The following is a 19,216-nucleotide window of genomic DNA, read 5'->3' as shown; positions in this document are numbered from 1 at the left end:
AAACCTTGAGGTCTTTCAAAGAGAGTTTTGGCTATTTATGCCACTTGGTGCTCCAAATTCTACAAAGTAGCTTGCTGATTTCTCACCATCCGCTATTGGTTTGTAAGACAAACATCATTTTCTTGGATGTATCGTATAATAAGTGTGTCTAGAGAAGGTCATTTTCCATCTTGATGGGGATGTCGAGGAAATTGAGGTTGGGACAGCCTTGGTTTCCCTTGTGTTCCTTGTCATTACCCCGGTTAACTCCATGAAAAATTTGGGTGGTTTCTCCACCTAGCGTTGTATGTGCTGTTGTAAGGATTGTTTTGGTACCAGTTGTTATGACCAACAAAGTCAAATTACTCTGACGGTCCGACACTCAAATCTGTAGGGGGGCAGCTCGGTCCAGTTTGTGACCCTCATGTCTCATAACTCATGACTGGGGCCTAGGAAGATATCTGTATAGTATCCAATGTCTTGTTGATTACCTCAACCTATGCTACTAATGTAGTAAGGGCATCTACCTTATAAATACTGGCTGCCTTAGCCAACTCATTCCTCTCGGAACTCCATTAATATCCATTAGTAGCCATCTCATCAATCAAGTTCTATACAGAATCAGGTTGTTTACTGCACAATGATACCCCTGTTGCTGCATCAAGAATTTGCTTAGTTGCCACATTCAACTTATTGCAAAAGATTTGGATTTGCATCCACTCAACAATGGTATGTTGTATGCACTTCCTCAACATATCTTTGTATCTCTCCCATGTATCATAAAGAATCTCTGACTCCAGCTGCAAGTAGGAAGAGATGTCACTTGTCAGTTTGGTGATCTTGGTTGGTGGGAAGTATCGAGTGAGGAACTTCAGCTAACTGAGCCCAAGTAGTGATTAATCCCGATGGCAAGAAACTTAGCCACTTTTTGGCCCTTCCTTATATGGAAATTAGGAACTGAATCCTAGGACACATTGTTTGCCTTAAACATATTACAAATCTCAAGAAAGCTCGTCAAATGGGCATAGGGGTCCTCATATTAAAACCGATCAAATTGACACATTTGTTATACCATATGTATAAAATTAGGCTTTAACTCAAAGTTGTTCGCCACAACGGGAGGGCGAACGATGCTAGAACCAGATCCTTCTAAATTCTGCCTTGTATAGTCTAAAATACTCCTCCATTTTCGGCCATTGGCACTATTTGATCTACCTTAACACTGATCTCAATTGACCTTATATCTCTAAGATTCACTTGTCTCAATCTCCTATGTAAAGTTTGTTCAATGTTTGGATCAAGGCTAGCCAATGTAGAAGAGCTACCTCGGGTCATGCAAAGTCACCTTGAAAAGAATAAAGAAAAGTCAGAAAACAAAATAAGTATAAAGAAATAGGATATAAATAATAAAAGTAAAATAGTCCTTAGATTACCAGGATGCTAATGTTCCTAAAAGTTGCTAGTCCCTGACAATGACAACAAAAACTTGATATGTCATTTTGTGCATCCACAAGTGCACGGGTCGTAAAAAGTAGTAAAGTGTACCCAATAGGATTGGGTAGTCGAGTCCATAGGGATTGGGCATCTCTTATACTAATTGCTCTTCTAATAACTAACTGAATTAAAGGTTAGGAAAGGTTCGAATCTTCGAATCTAAGAGGGATAGGAAGGATGGAAAGAAGCATGGAATTAAACTGAGTTAGAAACAATGATATGAAGCAGCACCCCGGACTAATCCCCTTGAGCAACATGTATTGACTCTTTTACAGTGACTATCAGGTATATCTTCTTGGATCGGAAGCATAAACTCTAGATTGGAAGGCTTAACACAATACGGCTATCTCTATACAAGTACTCGATCCTAAACTTCTATGTGTGCTCTAACAAGCAATGTTACAACTATGGCAATCATACAAATCAAGTTTTGCAATCATAATTATGGTAAACATGCACATCAAATTTTGCAATCACAACTATGGTAATCATGCACATCAAGTTTTGCAACACAAGATTTAACAAAAAAAAATTCTAGAAAACTTCATAGTCATTATAAAAGAGTAAATCAAATACACATAATCTCAAAGTTTGATAGCTTGAGGCACCGACAAATGGTTATCCCCTTATGGGTTCACACAATGACAAAAAGATAGAGAAAACAAACAAGTAAGGATTCATCGAGTTCCTTTGTGCTTCTTTAATCCTCCCAATCGTGCTCTAAGGATCTTCCCGCCGACTTAGCTCTGCTCCAATCGGTGCTTTAGGATCTTAGCACTCTTCCCTTTCTAGATGATGATGGAGGTTGTTCAATAACCCCTCTCCAAATCCCAGCTAATAAGTCCCTCAAACCCTAACTCCGGGTCTTTAAAAACTAATTCCCAATACAAGAAAGACCGTGCTTGTGCCTGTACACTTTACAAGTTGGTCTAGGGTTTGGCATCAACTCTGAAATCCTCCAAGTTTAATCTGCTTCTATTTGCATAGCCGTGCTTTGGGCTCTGTGCCCTTGCTTCCTTTCTTCATATAAAATCTTAAAGACCAGTGATCTACACAAGGCTAAGAGCAGCCTCAACACACCCGTGCTTCTCTTGAAGAAGTGTAGTTGAGTTTTTTTAATGCTAAATTTGCTCCAAATCTTGTTATATTTTCCTAAGACTTGATAACATGCATAGACATGCACATATACCCAAAATAGCATCGACATATATGAATTAAATGCTATAAGACAAGCGAAATACATAAAAGAGGTATGTAAAATGTCTATATAAAATGCACTCATTATCTAATATTTAAATTGATGGGTCAAAAATTAAAAAAGATAAATTAGAAACTCTTTATTAATAATTACAAAAAAATTAACATTAAATTAATTGAAATCGAGAGTAAGGTTTTGGCTATGACATAATGATTAAAAACTCTTTATTTGGAGATCTCATCGTTAATTTGAAAGCTTTAAAATTTTTAATTACAATTTTAAACTCTTTAATTTAATGCTTAATCATGTCATATAATCTTCACTACTTTTTAAAAATTTACTCTAACAAAAAGAAAAATTATCTATGTTGATATATCAAAGAAAAAAAATTAATAAATAATTAAAAAGAGATAGCTTTGTTACATAGGTTGTAAGTTACAAAAGAAAATTCCTCGTCAAACTTTTACAATTTCTGAATTTGATCTATTATTGATGGTCTCACTGCAAAATTCACCAACAACGCTCCATTAGGATCAGTTTCAAGTCTAACCCCCATCTCACGGATTGCTAAAAGCTGTGGCATGTAGGACTTAAGTACATAAGACATGGTAACACATGATTTTCGACTCAATGCATTAGCCATAACATTCACCTTTTCTAGATGGTAATAAATAATCAAATCATAATCTTTAATCAACTCTAACCATCGGCATTACCTAAAATTCAACTCTTTCAGAGTGAGAAGGTACTTCAAACTCTTTAGGTCAGTGTAAATCAGACATCTTTCCCCATACAAATAATGTGACCAAATTTTTAATGCAAACACTATCGCAGCTAATTCCAGATCATGGGTGGGATAGTTTGACTTATGCTTCTTCAAATGTTGAGAGGCACATGTTATCACCCTATTTTCTTGCATTAATACACAAATAAGATCATGTCGTGATTGATAAGTGTTTTATTATACATATTATATTGATCATTTTTAGCACTTAAGTGGTCCTCAAAAGTGTGTTTTATGGATAATTGGTGCTTAGTTTGTTCCATTATTCCCCATAAGACAAAAAAAAGCACAACAAAGGCCAAAGGAAGAAATTTGGGAACAAAACGGTGCTAAAAGCAACAAACAGAGAAATACACGGGCAAGGTATACAACCTTATACCTATCCATGTATACTTCGGCAAGTGAGTAGCCTGACAACATAACCATTCACTCCCCAACTATGTTCTTACCAAATAAGGCTATGTAGATGAAGTACACACCTGTGTACATGCAGAAAGTTACAGTGCATGATCCAGAAGAGAACATAAGTAAAAGCAAAGTACATGGCCATGCAACTCAAGAACTGAAGTGAGATCCATGTAGAGAGTGACATGACCAGATGAAGCAATACACCACCACGTACATCCAACCGTGTAACCTAGGGAAAGAGTTCTTGACCTGTCCTGAGACTTACACAAGCAAGATATGCGCCTGTGTACTTTCCCGCATACTGGTTAGATTCATAGAGATATAAATAGAGGGTTGGAAAAGTAATTAGGGATTCTATTTTTTAATTTAATTTTTAGGAAAAAGAACTAAGGACTAATGGCTAGGGTTTGAAGGAGATCAAAGGCATTAAGGAGGAGATCGAAGAAGTCGCTAGAGTGAGGATCGATAGGTAGCGATATCGGTTCACATCTACTCCAACATTGAAGATATTGAGAGGGGTTTTCCTTCCATGGCTAGGGTTTTAGAGATTAATTTCCATTATTTAGAGATGAATATTGGCCCCATGGAAGGCTAACTTTCTTAGGTGTTCAAATTGATGTAGCTTGGGAATAACTTTATTTTGATATTGCTTTTTAATATAGATTGCCTTCAGCTTTTTGGGTTCATCTGTCTTTTCATTGTTGATCTAGCACAACGAGAGTGGCTATTTCATATTGATTCATGATTGAGATCAAGATATTTATTGTGATAAATCACCAATAGATGAAGGGAATCAAGAGTGTGCACTAGAGATAGATCACTTATGATTCCTCTGGATTGGGGTCATGTAGCAAGAGCTTTGATTACTTATAAGGATTTCATAGATCATTATGCAATCATGCGAAAGTAAGATTAAAAGAGATTCACTCTTACCGTAACATGGGATTAGACACCGAGGAGTCTTGAGAGAATACTTGGTGTTTTTTTTTTTTTGAAATCCCTCCGTCCAGCAAAGCTAGGGGTTATCTATATTGAATTGCAATTACTTTAATTCCTAAATTTCCAAGTGAAATCATATCCGGGCACCATTTTCACCCATTGCTTCTAGTTCTTATCACCTTTGATTTGGTCTTTGATAAGTGCTTGTGCGATATGAATGCGAAGCGTTCATTCCTTATGTTGAGCATTACTTTTCTCGGGTTTTTACACTAATATGTGTGTTTTTATGTTACTTTTATGCAGGTAGGGTTATGAGGCTGAGTATGAAGGAAAGAGGCCAATGTGGATCATAATGCACCTATTTTGGAGGAAATCTTGCTAAGGTTCAAACGCGAATACATAGGTCAGGTATGAGATGCTAGAGTGTGTGCCAACCTCCTCGTATGAGAGTAGGCACATCCAATTGGAGGGGCACAAAGGCAGTCACACTCGAGCATTCCGACTTATGCACATAGAACAAGAGCTCCACCAACGTGTATATCATTGAAGAAGCAAGTTATCCACGACGTGAACGTGTGCCCGTTTGCGTTACCCCGATGAAAGTATGGATTTGGGAAGCTATTCAGGTCGGTAGCTGAGCACTGTAGCAGAGAAAACAGAGAAACAGAGAATCCACACGGGCGTGTGGAAATTATCCACGCCGTGTGGAAATTCTGCACGGGTGCGTGAAGCATCCATGCCCGTTGAGTCACCCGATTCCAGCCCTATTTAAAGCCGATTCAGCCCCGATTTTTCTATTTTTCTCTCCATCTTTTCCCCAACTTGAGAGAGGACTTTGGCTAGGGTTTTGAGGGGTATTGGCTAGGGTTTTAGAGAGGTTCTACGGCTCTGACATCGCGCGTCATTTGGAAGAAGGTTATTGGGAGAGCTTTCTCGGCACCGATCCGGCGAGGTGTATCCTAGGATGGACAAAGGATCCCTTGCGACTAGTAGAGGACTCTCCACAAGACCATCGACACGACCATCGAGGAGGTTTCTTTATGGATTCATTGCTTGTACATTCTATTTCTTTGATTGTACTTAGCTCCATGGAGAGCTAAACCCCTAGTGGGTACTTGGGTAATTGTGAACCCTAGGATGTATTCGTTTCATTGAACTTCTTTATTATGCTTTCAATAAATTGATGTTTATTGTGAGTTCCAACCTTGAATGCTTGATTGTATGAACATTTTCCCTAGAGTGACACTAGGGTTGAGAGTTCTTGTTGGTAACCTTGTGAGTGAGTGACACACCACGAGCGTTAGACAAAGCTAGGTTGGAGAGGGTTGAGAGGGTAAGTCGAGAGGTACAGGAGCGTCCCTTTCCCCTCCGACGTGATAGATTCTACCTCCGTTCCTCGAGTTCTTTGCGGCCATAATAGAGTGAATAGTCTAAGGGATGACCCTCCGCTGGGGCTTAGTTGCGTGTGCAATGGAGTGAAGTGTTGAGGTGATTTTAGTATCTAGGGCTTAATCATGGTTAGGGACCTTCCGCCTGGACCAAAGGGTTAGGTCTATAATTAGGAAGAGATTTATCACTTGGAATCAAATTAAGTATTTTTACTCCCTACTCCCTGTGGATTCGACCCCGCTCACCCGGGATTATTACTTCGACAAACCCGTGCACTTGCGGGATATACGCAAGGGGATCTTGTCAGTCTTTTATTTCTTTTATTTAATTTTGTCTTTTGAGATTGACTTTCGATCATTGATTGTTAGTTAGCTAATGAAGATAGAGATAGTACTAGTACTATCTAGTCCTTGTAGATTCAACTTTACTTCTGAGCATATTATTACTTCAATTGGCACGTACATTTGCATGCATCCCTCACATCAGCGATGCATCACTATTGATAACTGTCTAAATGTAGATGTTTTCATGTATATATCGTATTCATTTTGCATGTATTTTATGAGGTTTAATGCCCATTTTCTTCGGATTAAACCTACATGGAGGGCTACCAAACACCTGATTTCTCGGCGTGATGATACAAGTATCCCCTTCTAATCCATTCATGATCTAATACATGCGAGCAAGTCACATCTACATGCATCACTCATAAAAGAGCTATGGATTTCTCCTTAGTGTAGCACTTAGCATGAAAACAATGGATTAAATCTCAAAATTACCCAAACATGGAATTAACAAGTTATCATCCAACATACATGATAAAACCCCCAAGGTTCACCAACACCCGGTGGCCTTGGGGGTCTAGTGTGTCATCATCCCACAACAAGTAATACAAACAAGCAAAACATGAAACAAAAGCATAAATGACACTCCCTAGATGAAATGGTGGAGGAGGAGGTGAAGAATGTGCCGAATGACACTTTCCCCGCCAAAGGAGTGCCAAATGACGCTTCCTCTAGCCGCGGGTCTCCTTCCTTCAAATCGTGGTAAATCTCCCCTTGAATGATGTTGCCTTCTTACCTTGAGAGTCTTGGACCTTGGGCTTGAATGATCTTCTAGCTTCCTTGCCTTTCTTCTCCTTCCCAAGGTCGCCCAAAATCTCCCAAGTAGTCTCCCCAAACTCGGCCAAGAAAAAGTCCAGCCAAAAAAAAGTGCTTGTTCTGCCCTAAAAGTTGGTATTTATACCCCCCCGAGGCATACGGGTCGTATGGGGGTCGTATAGCACTCAAAATCTGGGGGTCGTATAGGGGTTGTATGGGGGTGCATACGGCCTCCATACAGCCCCGTATACTGGTTAGTATGGAAATCTGGGCAGACACTCCAAATCATTCCGCTGCTACAGTGCATACGGACCCCCATACTGGGTAGTATGGGGGTAGTATGAAATTCCTGTTTTCTTCTCTTTTCGCCCAAATGATATCTTCTTGTTCTCCATGGCTTCCTTATGCCCTACAAAGCAAATAGTAGATGATTAAGTGCAAAACGGGCATTAAACCTCAAAAAATACACTATTCGCAGCCGGACAAATATACACGCCAGTGACATTATCCACACGGGCGTGTGACATTATCCACGCCCGTGTGGAAATTCCACATGGATGTGTGACATTATACACGCCCGTGTGGTCGCCCGATTCCAGCCCTATTTAAAGCCGATTCATGCCCGATTTCAGTATTCTTTTCTCCATCTTTTTCCCAACTTGAGAGAGGGCTTCGGCTAGGGTTTTAAGGGGTATTGGCTAGGGTTTTAAGGTGTATCCTAGGCCGGACAAAGGATCCCTTACAACGAGTAAAGGACTTTCCACAAGACCATCGACACGACCATCGAGGGGGTTTCTTTATGGATGCATTGCTTTTACATTCTATTTCTTTGATTGTACTTAGCTCCATGAAGAGCTAAACCCCTAATGGGTACTTGGGTATTTGTGAACCCTAGGATGTATTCGTTTCATTGAATCTCTTTATTATGCTTTCAATAAATTGATGTTTATTGTGAGTTCCAACCTTGAATGCTTGATTGTATGAACATTTCCCCTAGAGTGACACTAGGATTGAGAGTTCTTGTTGGTAACCTTGTGAGTGAGTGACACACCATGAGCGTTAGACAAAGCTAGGTTGGAGAGGGTTGAGAGGGTGAGTCGAGAGGTACAGGAGCGTCACCTTTCACCTCCGACATGGTAGATTCTACCTCCGTTCCTCGAGTTCTTTGCCGCCATAATAGAGTGAATGGTCTAAGGGATGACCCTCCACTAGGGCTTAGTTGCGCGTGCAACGGAGTGAAGCGTTGAGGTGATCTTAGTATCTAGGGCTTAATCGTGGTTAGGGACCTTCTACCTGGACCAAAGGGTTAGGTCTATAATTAGGAAGAGATTTATCACTTGGAATCCCTAGAGCTCATTGCAACTCTATGCGAGTGCGAGGTGTTGAGATTGTTCGATTTCTCCTCCGGGACATGTATAGAGTTCGGCATAGTTGACCTTAGATTTGGGACTATGTAATGAAGGATTTCCACGACTCACTATTGCATTGATTAGGAAGCATAATAGAGGGTTCTTGCACTTGAAATGATTGTCTTATGCGGAGCATTATCCGAGTACCCCATCTTTATCGATTGCCTTACCTTCTCCTTTATTCGTGCTTTCTTACTTGTTGTTTTTACTTTTGAGAATTGAATCATTGTCACACTTATCACTATTGATCTTTCACATAGCTAAGAATCGAATTAAGTGTTTTTATCCCTTACTCCCTGTGGATTCAATACCCACTCATCCGGGATTATTACTTCGACAAACCCGTGCACTTGCGGGATATACGTAAGGGGACCTTGTCAAGTTTTTGGTGCCGTTGCCGGGGAGTAGGCATTTAGAGATACTTTGCACTTTGTTTTCTTAGCTATTTACCATTCATTCTATTTCACACTTTCTTATTCTTCCATCATTCTCATTTGTTGTCTTTTGTCATGTCTTACTTTTTCTTGCAAGGAGTTTAAATGATGATTGATCCGCTTATTGCTCTGTATTCTTGAGTTGATTCTCTGAGTGGAAAAGTTGATAGAATTTTTGCTTCACAACAACCGAGCATTCCTTGTTGCAACACATATCATCCAATTGAAAAGGGCTACCCAAACTTTGTGTTGAATAGTGATGGACAATATTGGGAAGCCCCTCAAGAGGAAAGTCAAAAGGGTGAGATACTCGGAGAGGATGCACTTCAGTTGCAAAGAGTATTAGCTAACTTCATTGAAGCATCCGATGTCTACGTCCAAAATATGGAGACCACACTGAGATGTCATGAAGCCTCCTATAAAAACCTTAAGCATCAATTAGGAGGGATACTTGACACACTCTCCAAGGAACAACAAGCATTTGAGCAAGCAATTCAAGTTCCTTGTAGAGATGATATGGTAGTGAACGACAATGAAAAAGTTGGGCAAATTGAGTACATTGGTGTAGACAATGAAAAGGGAGAAGCTGAATACCATTTTGAGATTTTGGACAGTGTGAATGAAGATTGTGCTTGTGAGCGAGAAAATTTTCAAAGGGATTTGCTAGTGTCATGTTCCTTTCAAGCTGAAAATACACAAGAAGAAGTAAATCCTAAGGTAATGGAACAAGCATCACTATTTGAGATTGATCAATTCATAAATTGCAAGAAAGAGATTTTGGGTTTGGGAGAAGATGTGGATAGGAGATTGAAACCATCCAATGACCCACCTATGCTAAGCTTGGACAATTCCCAACCCAAATTGTTTCCTTGGAGGCCAAAGGTAAGATGGTTGGACTCTCCATCAAATATTCCACCCCGGCAAGCAAATTTTTGGTTTAAGGGAAGTAGCTATGCAATGTCTAGTGGGGAGGAACATACTCTTTTCAAGCCTCCCTAAGGTAAAGAAGAGGTATGTCAAGCTTAGTGACGTAAAACAAGCGCTTCTTGGGAGGCAACCCAAGTATTTACTGTTTTCTAGTGTCTAGTTTAGTGCTTGCATGAATAAGAGCTTGAGTGTTGGTGTTTTGATTCTTATATGCCATTGCTATGCTTTTCTTGTGCACCGTTGGTGTTATCTTGTGCACCGTTAGTGTTATCTTGTGCTTTCATGTGTTTTGGTGAAGTTTTGGTCGTTTGAGCGTATTTTTCGTGTTTTCTCTGGTTAAAATTTCATTATTAGGCAGGCTTTGAGTGTATCTTTGTGTTCAGGAATTTTCTGCAGAGACTGAAAAGTTTTCTAAGTGTCCAGAGAAAACACACGCCCGTGTGGAATTTTCGCACGGGCGTGCGTTTTCATTCAGAGCTCATCCAGAGAAGGCACAGGGGCGTGCGGCTGCCCCTATGAACGACCATGTGATTTTCGCTCGCCCATGGGTAATTTCCACACGGGCGTGTGAATTCCTGCAGAGTGTGGCAGATTATCCCAAGAGCACACAGGGGCGAGGACTCGCCCCTGTGAGCGACCTTGTGAACCACACACGGGCATGGGTAATTTCCACACGCCCGTGCGAAACTCTGCAGAGGAGTTCTCTCCATCCCGAGAAGACACAGGGGCGTGTTGCTGCCCCTGTGAGTTGGGCATGTGAATGTCCACGCCCGTGGGGAATTTCCGCACGGGCGTGTAGAACAGTTGGCATTTTTCTCGGATGTCCAGGGAAGCCACAGGGGCATGCGGCTGCCCCTGTCGGTCGGGCACACGGGCGTGGGTATTTTCCGCACGCCCATGCGAGAGCAGTCAGAGTCGAAGGAGTGTTTCCCTGAGAGCACACAGGGGCATGTGTACACCCCTGTGGCTCTCTTGTAATGAGGCGCACGGGCGTGGGCAATTTCCACACGCCCGTGTGGATGAACAGAAATGCTAGAACCGCAGGTTCTCTTTAAAATATTTTCGGGTTTCTTCATCTTTTCACCCTCAAACATTTTGAGAACACATCCTTGCTCTCTCCTGTCCTCTCACCATCGTTTTAGTGGGTTGTTAATTGAGTTTTCCGGCCGTTTTCCATTCTTTCATTCTCATTTTGTTGGTAAGCTTCTCTTTCTCTTTTCTTTGCCAATCTTCATTTATTTTACAGCACCAGCGTCATCTTTACCAGCTGTGGAAACAGATGTACTGGCTATTGACACTTACACTTGAGGCGTCTTTACCTTCTTTGTTCTTATTTTTCACATTTTATTTTCTGCATTTTATTTTGGATTTGTATACTTAGAAAGGATTTTTCTTCTGAGTTTATTTTCATTTTGTTGTCTCGAGTTGTATTCATTGCTCTATCTCTTGTATACTCGAGTTGTTTTTGCTTTATTAAGCTTCACTGAACCCCCTCGTGTATGCGTGCAGATGGTCTTGTCTTCTTGGAAATTGAGACTTAGTCATGGGCACGGCCAAGGTGCTTCGGCACTCGGCCGTGTGAGCTTCACAACCTGTTGGAACACTACTCCCAAGGAATTAGCTTCATCAAACGCAACACTAGGAGTCAGGGGAGTATTGTTTTGATTGCTTCTCCCACATATATTCTTCAATGATATACATTTTGAGTGAGCTTGCATGCGTACATTGGGGACAATGTACAACTTAAGTGTGGGGGGGAGTTTCATAGTGCACACATCTTTTCTATTGTTCTTGATTGATATATGCTCACATAGCCAATGGCGGTTCACCTTAGTTGCAATGATTGTATTTTTAGGAGAATTTCTAACATTGAATGTTTTCATGCTCTAGTTCTTGCTTGAATTTCTAGGAATTTTTACCCGATTTACACTCAGTGCACTGCTCACTCTTTAAACTCTATTAGAAACTCATGTTTGATGTTAGGGACTAGTTATAGTTGTTTCTTCTGTCTGAAAAAAATAAAAAATAAAAATAAAAATAAAAATAAAAAATAAAAAAAATGATGAAAAGAAGGAACAAAATAGTTTTATTGTTTTTTTGTGCTTGTTGGGTGGAAAGAGCTACCACCTATGTAGTATGAAACTACTCTCATAAGTCGGATACTAGTTATGCCCTAATGAGAGAAAGAGCTATCTCATAGGATGAGTGAAAGCTACCACTCCGGTAGAAAGAGCTACCACCTCGAAAGTGTGAAAGCCACCTTAGCGGCCGCTTTGGAAAGAGCTACCTTAGAGGATATGTGAAGCTACTACGATCTTTGAAATTGTTGTCACTTTTGTAGATAAATAAGTCCCTTGTACTTAGAACTTTGAGGAGTGTACCTTGGGTTGTTTTGAGTGAGTTCACACACGTACACGATTTCGGGTTGGTTGTCCTTTTTTATTCAAGTTTTAAGTAGAGCATTGATTTTTCGTATTTAGTGTTGAAATTTCCCTTTCTTGAAGAATGCTCTCTTTGTATGCTTTGGTGAACCTAAGACCAAGCACTTTCAATATTTTCTTCATTGATGCACATAACGTTTTAATTTTTGTTTGAGGACAAGCAAAAGCTTAAGTGTGGGGGAGTTTGATAAGTGCATGTGCGATATGAATGCGAAGCATTATTTCCTTATGTTGAGCATTACTTTTCTCGGGTTTTTACACTAATATGTGAGTTTTTATATTACTTTTATGCAGGTAGGGTTGTGAGGCCGATTATGAAAGAAAGAAGCCAATGTGGATCATATTGCACCGATTTTGGAGGAAATCTTGCTAAAGTACAAACGCGAAGACATAGGTCAGGTGTGTGGTGCTAGAGTGTGTGCCAACCTCCTCGTATTCGAGTTGGCACATCCATTTGGAGGGGCACAAGGGCAGTCACACTCGAGCATTCCGACTTATGCACATTAAACAAGAGCTCCACCAACTTGTCTATCATTGAAGAAGCAAATGATCCACGACGTGAATGTGTGCCCGTTTGCGTTACCCCGATGAAAGTATGGATTTGGGAAGCTATTCAGGCGGATATTGTAGCAGTATTGTTCACAACCGGCCGAGAAGACAGGAATTCAGAGAATCCACACGGGCATGTGGAAATTATCCACGCCCGTGTGGAAATTCGACATGGGCGTGTGACATTATACACGCCAGTGTGGTCACCCGATTCCAGCCCTTTTTAAAGCCGATTCAGCCCTGATTTCAGTATTCTTTTCTCCATCTTTTCCCCAACTTGAGAGAGGCCTTTGGCTAGGGTTTTGGAGAGGTTCTACGGCTCCGACATCGCACGTCATTTGGAAGAAGGTTATTGGGAGAGCATTCGTCGGCACCGATCCGGCGAGGTGTATCCTAGGCCGGACAAAGGATCCCTTACGACGAGTAGAGGACTCTCCACAAGACCATCGACACGACCATCGAGGGGGTTTCTTTATGGATTCTTTGCTTTTACATTCTATTTCTTTGATTGTACTTAGCTCCATGGAGAGCTAAAGCCCTAGTGGGTACTTGGGTATTTGTGAACCCTAGGATGTATTCGTTTCATTGAATCTCTTTATTATGCTTTCAATAAATTGATGTTTATTGTGAGTTCCAACCTTGAATGCTTGATTGTATGAACATTTCCCCTAGAGTGACACTAGGGTTGAGAGTTCTTGTTGGTAACCTTGTGAGTCAGTGACACACCACGAGCGTTAGACAAAGCTAGGTTGGAGAGGGTTGAGAGGGTGAGTCGAGAGGTACAGGAGCGTCCCCTTTCCCCTCCGACGTGATAGATTCTACCTCCGTTCCTTGAGTTCTTTGCGGCCATAATAGAGTGAATGGTCTAAGGGATGACCCTCCGCTGGGGCTTAGTTGCGCGTGCAGCGGAGTGAAGCGTTGAGGTGATCTTAGTATCTACGGCTTAATCGTGGTTAGGGACCTTTCACTTGGGCCAAAGGGTTAGGTCTATAATCAGGAAGAGATTTATCACTTGGAATCCCTAGAGCTCATTGCAACTCTTTTCGAGTGCGAGGTTGAGAGGTTATCTAATCTCTCCTCTGGGACATGAATAGAGTTAGGCATAGTTGACCTTAGATTTGGGACTATGTATTTAAGGATTTCCACGACTCACCATTGCATTGATTAGGAAGCATAATAGAGGGTTCTTGCACTTGAAATGATTGTCTTAGGCGGAGCATTATCCGAGTACCCCATCTTTATCGATTGCCTTACATTCTCCTACTTGTTGTTTTTACTTTTGAGAATTGAATCATTGTCACACTTATCACTATTGATCTTTCACATATCTAAGAATCGAATTAAGTGGTTTTATTCCCTACTTCCTATGGATTCGATACCCGCTCATCCGGGATTATTACTTTGACAAACCCGTGCATTTGTGGGATATGCGCTAGGGGACCTTGTCAAGTTTTTGGCACCGTTGCCGGGGAGTAGGCGTTTAGAGATACTTTGCACTTTGTTTTCTTAGCTATTTCACCATACATTCTATTTCATATCTTCTTATTCTATCATCGTTCTGATTTCTTTTTCTTTCTTTTTGGGTGCAGCTCCAGGTTATGACCCGAGGGAATCCCTCAATATTGATTGAAGGAGATCCTGAGCTTTAACGTACACTTAGAAGAAAAGGGAAAGAGCCTATGCAAGAACAGTTTAATTTAGCTTATTTGGAAGTGGAAGGATCTGATAACATGGCAGAACAGAATGAGCAACAGTGAACATTATCCGATTATGCCAGACCTTCAGTATTGGGGACACAGTCGAGTATTGTGCGTCCCCCGATTACAGCTCAGAACTTTGAACTAAAGCCGACATTCATCCACATGTTGCAGCAATCCACACAATTCAATGGTTTGGTCGATGAGGATCCAAACAGTCATATAGAGAGCTTTCTCAAGGTGTATGATATGCTGAAGATAAATGGAGTGACAGATGATGCCATCAAATTGAGAGCCTTCCCATTTTCCCTAAAGGGGAGAGCGAAGCAGTGGCTACACTCATTACCCAGAGCATTAATTACTACTTGGGAGGAGATGGTGGAAGCTTTTCTGGCCCGTTATTTTCCTCCCGGGAAATCTGCAAAGCTGAGGAATAAGATCTCATCCTTTGTTCAGTTGGAATTGGAGTCTCTATTCAAGACATGGGAAAGGTTCAAGGAGCTCTTGAGAAAGTGCCCGCAACATGGATTCCCGGAGTGGATGATTGTTCAAACCTTTTATAATGGTTTGAACCCGAGTACAAGGCAACTCTTGGATGCGGCAGCAGGAGGTACCTTAGGTAGCAAGACCCCCGATGAAGCCCGTCATTTAATTGAACAAATGGGGTTAAACAGCTACCAATGGAATGCTAGGGAGAAGAAAAAAGTGGCCGGTCTCCATGAAATAGATGCGGTAACTTCATTGGCGGCTCAATTGGAAAATTTGAGTAAGAAGTTAGATCTTCTAACTTCAAATAGAGTGGCAGCCGCGACTAATTGCACCGGATGTGGTGGAGGACATGCCCCCTCCGATTGCCCGATTTCTATTGGTGATGTTTCTTCGGTGGAGAATGTTGATTTTGTAGGTAATGGCATGAGACCTCAAGGAAACCCATATAGCAATACCTACAATCCGAGTTGGAAGAATCATCCCAATTTCTCATGGAGTAATCAGGGTCCATAAAAGGCCATGGGCCACCGGATTTTCAACAACACAACAACAAGCCCCTCATGTGGAGAACAGAGTCTCAGGTTTGGAAACCCGAATGAGTGACTTAGAGAAGCACTTGACTAGATTTATGCAATCCGCAAATACAAGGTTTGAATCAGTCGAGGCTACACTTCGCAACCACACCGGCTCTTTGCATAACCTTGAAAATCAGGTGGGGCAAATTGCGAAGTCTCTCTCTGAAAGGCCACATGGAAGCTTGCCGAGCAATACAGAGACCAACCCTAGAGAGCACGTGAAAGCGATCACTTTGCGAAGAGGTCATGAGGTTGAAGGTAGGCTTCCGAGTGAGAAGCCAAAAGAACACACACCCGAGGTTATTGAGGTAGAAGAGGGAAGAAGCAAAGAGAAAGAGGTGGCACCCCCACCTTTCAAGCCAAGAATCACTTATCCCTCTAGATTGAAGAATGACCAAGGGGATGAACAGTACAAGAAGTTCCTGAGTTTGTTCAAGCAACTCCACATCAATTTTCCTTTTGTTGAGGCATTGGCCCAAATGCCTAAGTATGCGAAGTTCTTGAAAGATTTGTTGATTAACAAGAGGAAGTTGGAGGAGAGTGCGTCGGTGATGTTAGATGCATCTTGTTCAGCTGTTTAGCAAAAGAACATGCCGAACAAGAAGAAAGACCCGGGAAGCTTCATCATTCCGTGTAATATTGGCAATCTAGGTAAGGAAATGGCATTGGCGGAATCAGGGGCCAGTATCAATGTCATGCCATACACCTTCTTCCAAAAGCTAGGCTTGGGCGAGCCTAGGCCTACTCGGATGACTTTGCAACTAGCGGACCGAACAATGCGACATCCGAGAGGCATCATTGAAGACGTGTTTATCAAGGTGGACAAGTACATTTTTCCTGTTGACTTTGTAGTACTAGACGTCGATGAGGATGCGGATGTACCTTTGATATTTGGGAGACCGTTCTTGCGGACTTCCAAGGCATTGATTGACATGGACGGCGGAGAGCTCACATTAAGAGTTGGAGATGACAAGCTCACATACCGCCTTGCTGAAGCCATGCGGCATTCTCTTGATTTTGATGATACTTTATACTTTCTAGACACTACTGATGAGATTGTTGATGAATACATGCAGGAAATGATCAATCTGGATCCGTATGAAGGTTTGTTCGACCAAGAGGAGGGACATGAAGATGTAATGATGCTTAGATCAACGGAAGAAGTAACATCTACCCCGGGGATCTTGAAGAAGGTGCTCCAGAAAATGAAGAGGGCTAGGAGACGCCACCGGAAACACTCTAAGTCTGTTGGAGACATCAGTGAACAGAAGGAGTTGGAAGAACCATTGCTAGGTGGTCCCAAGCCCGATAATACACACTCTACTTTCAAGAGATTGTGCTCATCATGCTTTCAAGTCATGGGTTAGAGGGCAATCTTCATCTATGAACCCCCGTGAGGTAAGACAAGGTACATCAAGCTTAGTGACGTTAAACAAGTGCTTATTGGGAGGCAACCCAAGTGTTTACTGTTTTCTTATCTTCAAGTTTAGTTTGTTTGCATGAATAATTTGTTAAGTGTTGGTGTCTTGATTTTTAGATGCTTGTGCTGCGATTTTATTGTGGGTTTTAACGTCATCGTGTGTTTTCATATAGAATTGGCAAAGTTTGGTCGTTTGAGCTTTATTTCATGTTTTTCACTGGTAAAACTTGCATACTAGGGCAGGATCTGAGTGTGTAAACATGTTCAGAGATTTTTTGCAGAGCCTGCAGATTTTTCTAAGGCATCAAGAGAAAACACACGGGCGTGTGCAATTTCCGCACGCCCGTGGATTTGCACTGCAAGCTCATCCAGAGAAGGCACAGGGGCGTGTAGCTGCCCTCGTGAGCGACTCATCGTGACCGCTCACACGCCCGTGGGTAATTTCCGCACGGGCGTGTGAATTCCTGCAGAATTGGGCGGTTTTATCACGAGAGCACACAGGGGCGTGGACTCCCCCCTGTGAGCGACCTTGTGAACCACACACGGGCATAGGTAATTTCCACACGCCCATGCGAAACTCTGCAGAGGAGATCTCTCCATCCCGAGAAGACACAGGGGAGTGTGGCTGCCCCTGTGAGTTAGGCATGTGAATGTCCACGCCCGTGCGGAATTTCCGCACGGGCGTGTAGAACTACTGGCATTTTTTTCTGGATGTCCATGGAAGCCGCAGTGGGTCGTGCGGTCGTCCCCTGTGGAGTCCGGCGTCTGACAGTGGAGTATTTTTCATGCGCCCGTGCGAGACCAGTCAGAGTTGAAGGGGTGTTTTCCCGAGAGCACACAGGGGCATGTGTATGCCCCTGTGACTCTCTTGTAATGAGGCGCACGGGCGTGGGAAATGTCCCCACGCCCGTGGGGATGCACAGAATTCCAAGAGACATGATTTTTTTCCTTAAAAACCTTGTGAACCGTCTCATTACTCATCTCCAGTCACCTGAAAACTACTTCTGATCATCTTCTCAACCATTCACTGTTGTTTTGGAGGATTTTTCTTCACATATTGTGCCGATTTTCAGAGTTTTCGCATTTATTTCATCGGTAACCTTTTTATCCTCTTTTCTTCGCCAACTCTTGTTTTTCACGGATTAAATATCTTCAAGTGGGAACTTTCATTTTTACAATGTATGGTGCATGTTTAGAAAGCATCTAGCCACGGTTTTAAGTTAAATTCTTGAGAATTGTTGTGCACCCGTGCGGGTTTTTCATGCCCTGTAGATTCACACGGGCGTGGGTAATTTCCACAAGCCCGTGTGGAATTCTGTAGTATACTGCTTTTGAGCTTCTTTGATCATTTTCCTCTTTTTGTACTACAGATATGGCACCTCGCGTGAAGAAGAACGAAGTAAAGTGTCTCAGAGTCACCCCACCCGAGCCAATACACATGGATTTTTCAAATCCCGAGCATCAGACTCGATTTGAGAAACTTTCAGTACTTGGTTTTGGTCAGACTTGTTTTGTGGATTTGCAAGTGCTAAGAGATATTCAGTGGGGTGATGAGCTAGCTGATGAGATTGATGAGATGCTAGCAGTAGGAAGCTGGAGAAGGCTACTGACGATCAGTGAGCCAGCTTACCGCGCATTGACGCTTGAGGTTTTAGCGTCTTTTGAGTTTCATCTAATGCATGGGAGATTTGACACTATGGAGGCTATACAGTTTCGGGCATTCGGACATCCATTTTCCATGAGTGTCACTGAGTTTTCGATTCGGATGGGCCTGTACGATGTCGCATATACAGGTACAGTGGAGTATGGACGTTAACCTGCGGATTTTTCAGTATCAGTGACTCCAAATCATGTGTATAGGATTCTGTGTGGACATGGGGAGTATGAACCGGGGATGTCGAAGGCCACTAGCCTATCCCGGTTGAGCTACAGGTATTTGCACGCGGTTATCAGCAGGTCTGTGTCAGGTCGAGCCGATAACACA

At 42.1% G+C, this 19,216-nt stretch overlaps 1 non-coding gene across 1 annotated transcript; it reads right to left on the bottom strand.

The window, feature by feature from the left end:
* Window positions 1-15,171: 15,171 nt before the first annotated feature.
* On the bottom strand, window positions 15,172-15,278 carry LOC120267027. Its single transcript, XR_005538367.1, has one exon. It is a non-coding gene; the product is annotated as a small nucleolar RNA R71 (small nucleolar RNA).
* Between the last annotated feature and the right edge of the window lie 3,938 nt (window positions 15,279-19,216).

The sequence above is a fragment of the Dioscorea cayenensis genome, chromosome 1 (assembly GCF_009730915.1).
Source record: "Dioscorea cayenensis subsp. rotundata cultivar TDr96_F1 chromosome 1, TDr96_F1_v2_PseudoChromosome.rev07_lg8_w22 25.fasta, whole genome shotgun sequence".
Taxonomy (NCBI): Eukaryota; Viridiplantae; Streptophyta; class Magnoliopsida; order Dioscoreales; family Dioscoreaceae; genus Dioscorea; species Dioscorea cayenensis.
Note: the sequence above shows the minus strand (reverse complement) of the source record. Positions and strands in the feature narration are given on the sequence as shown.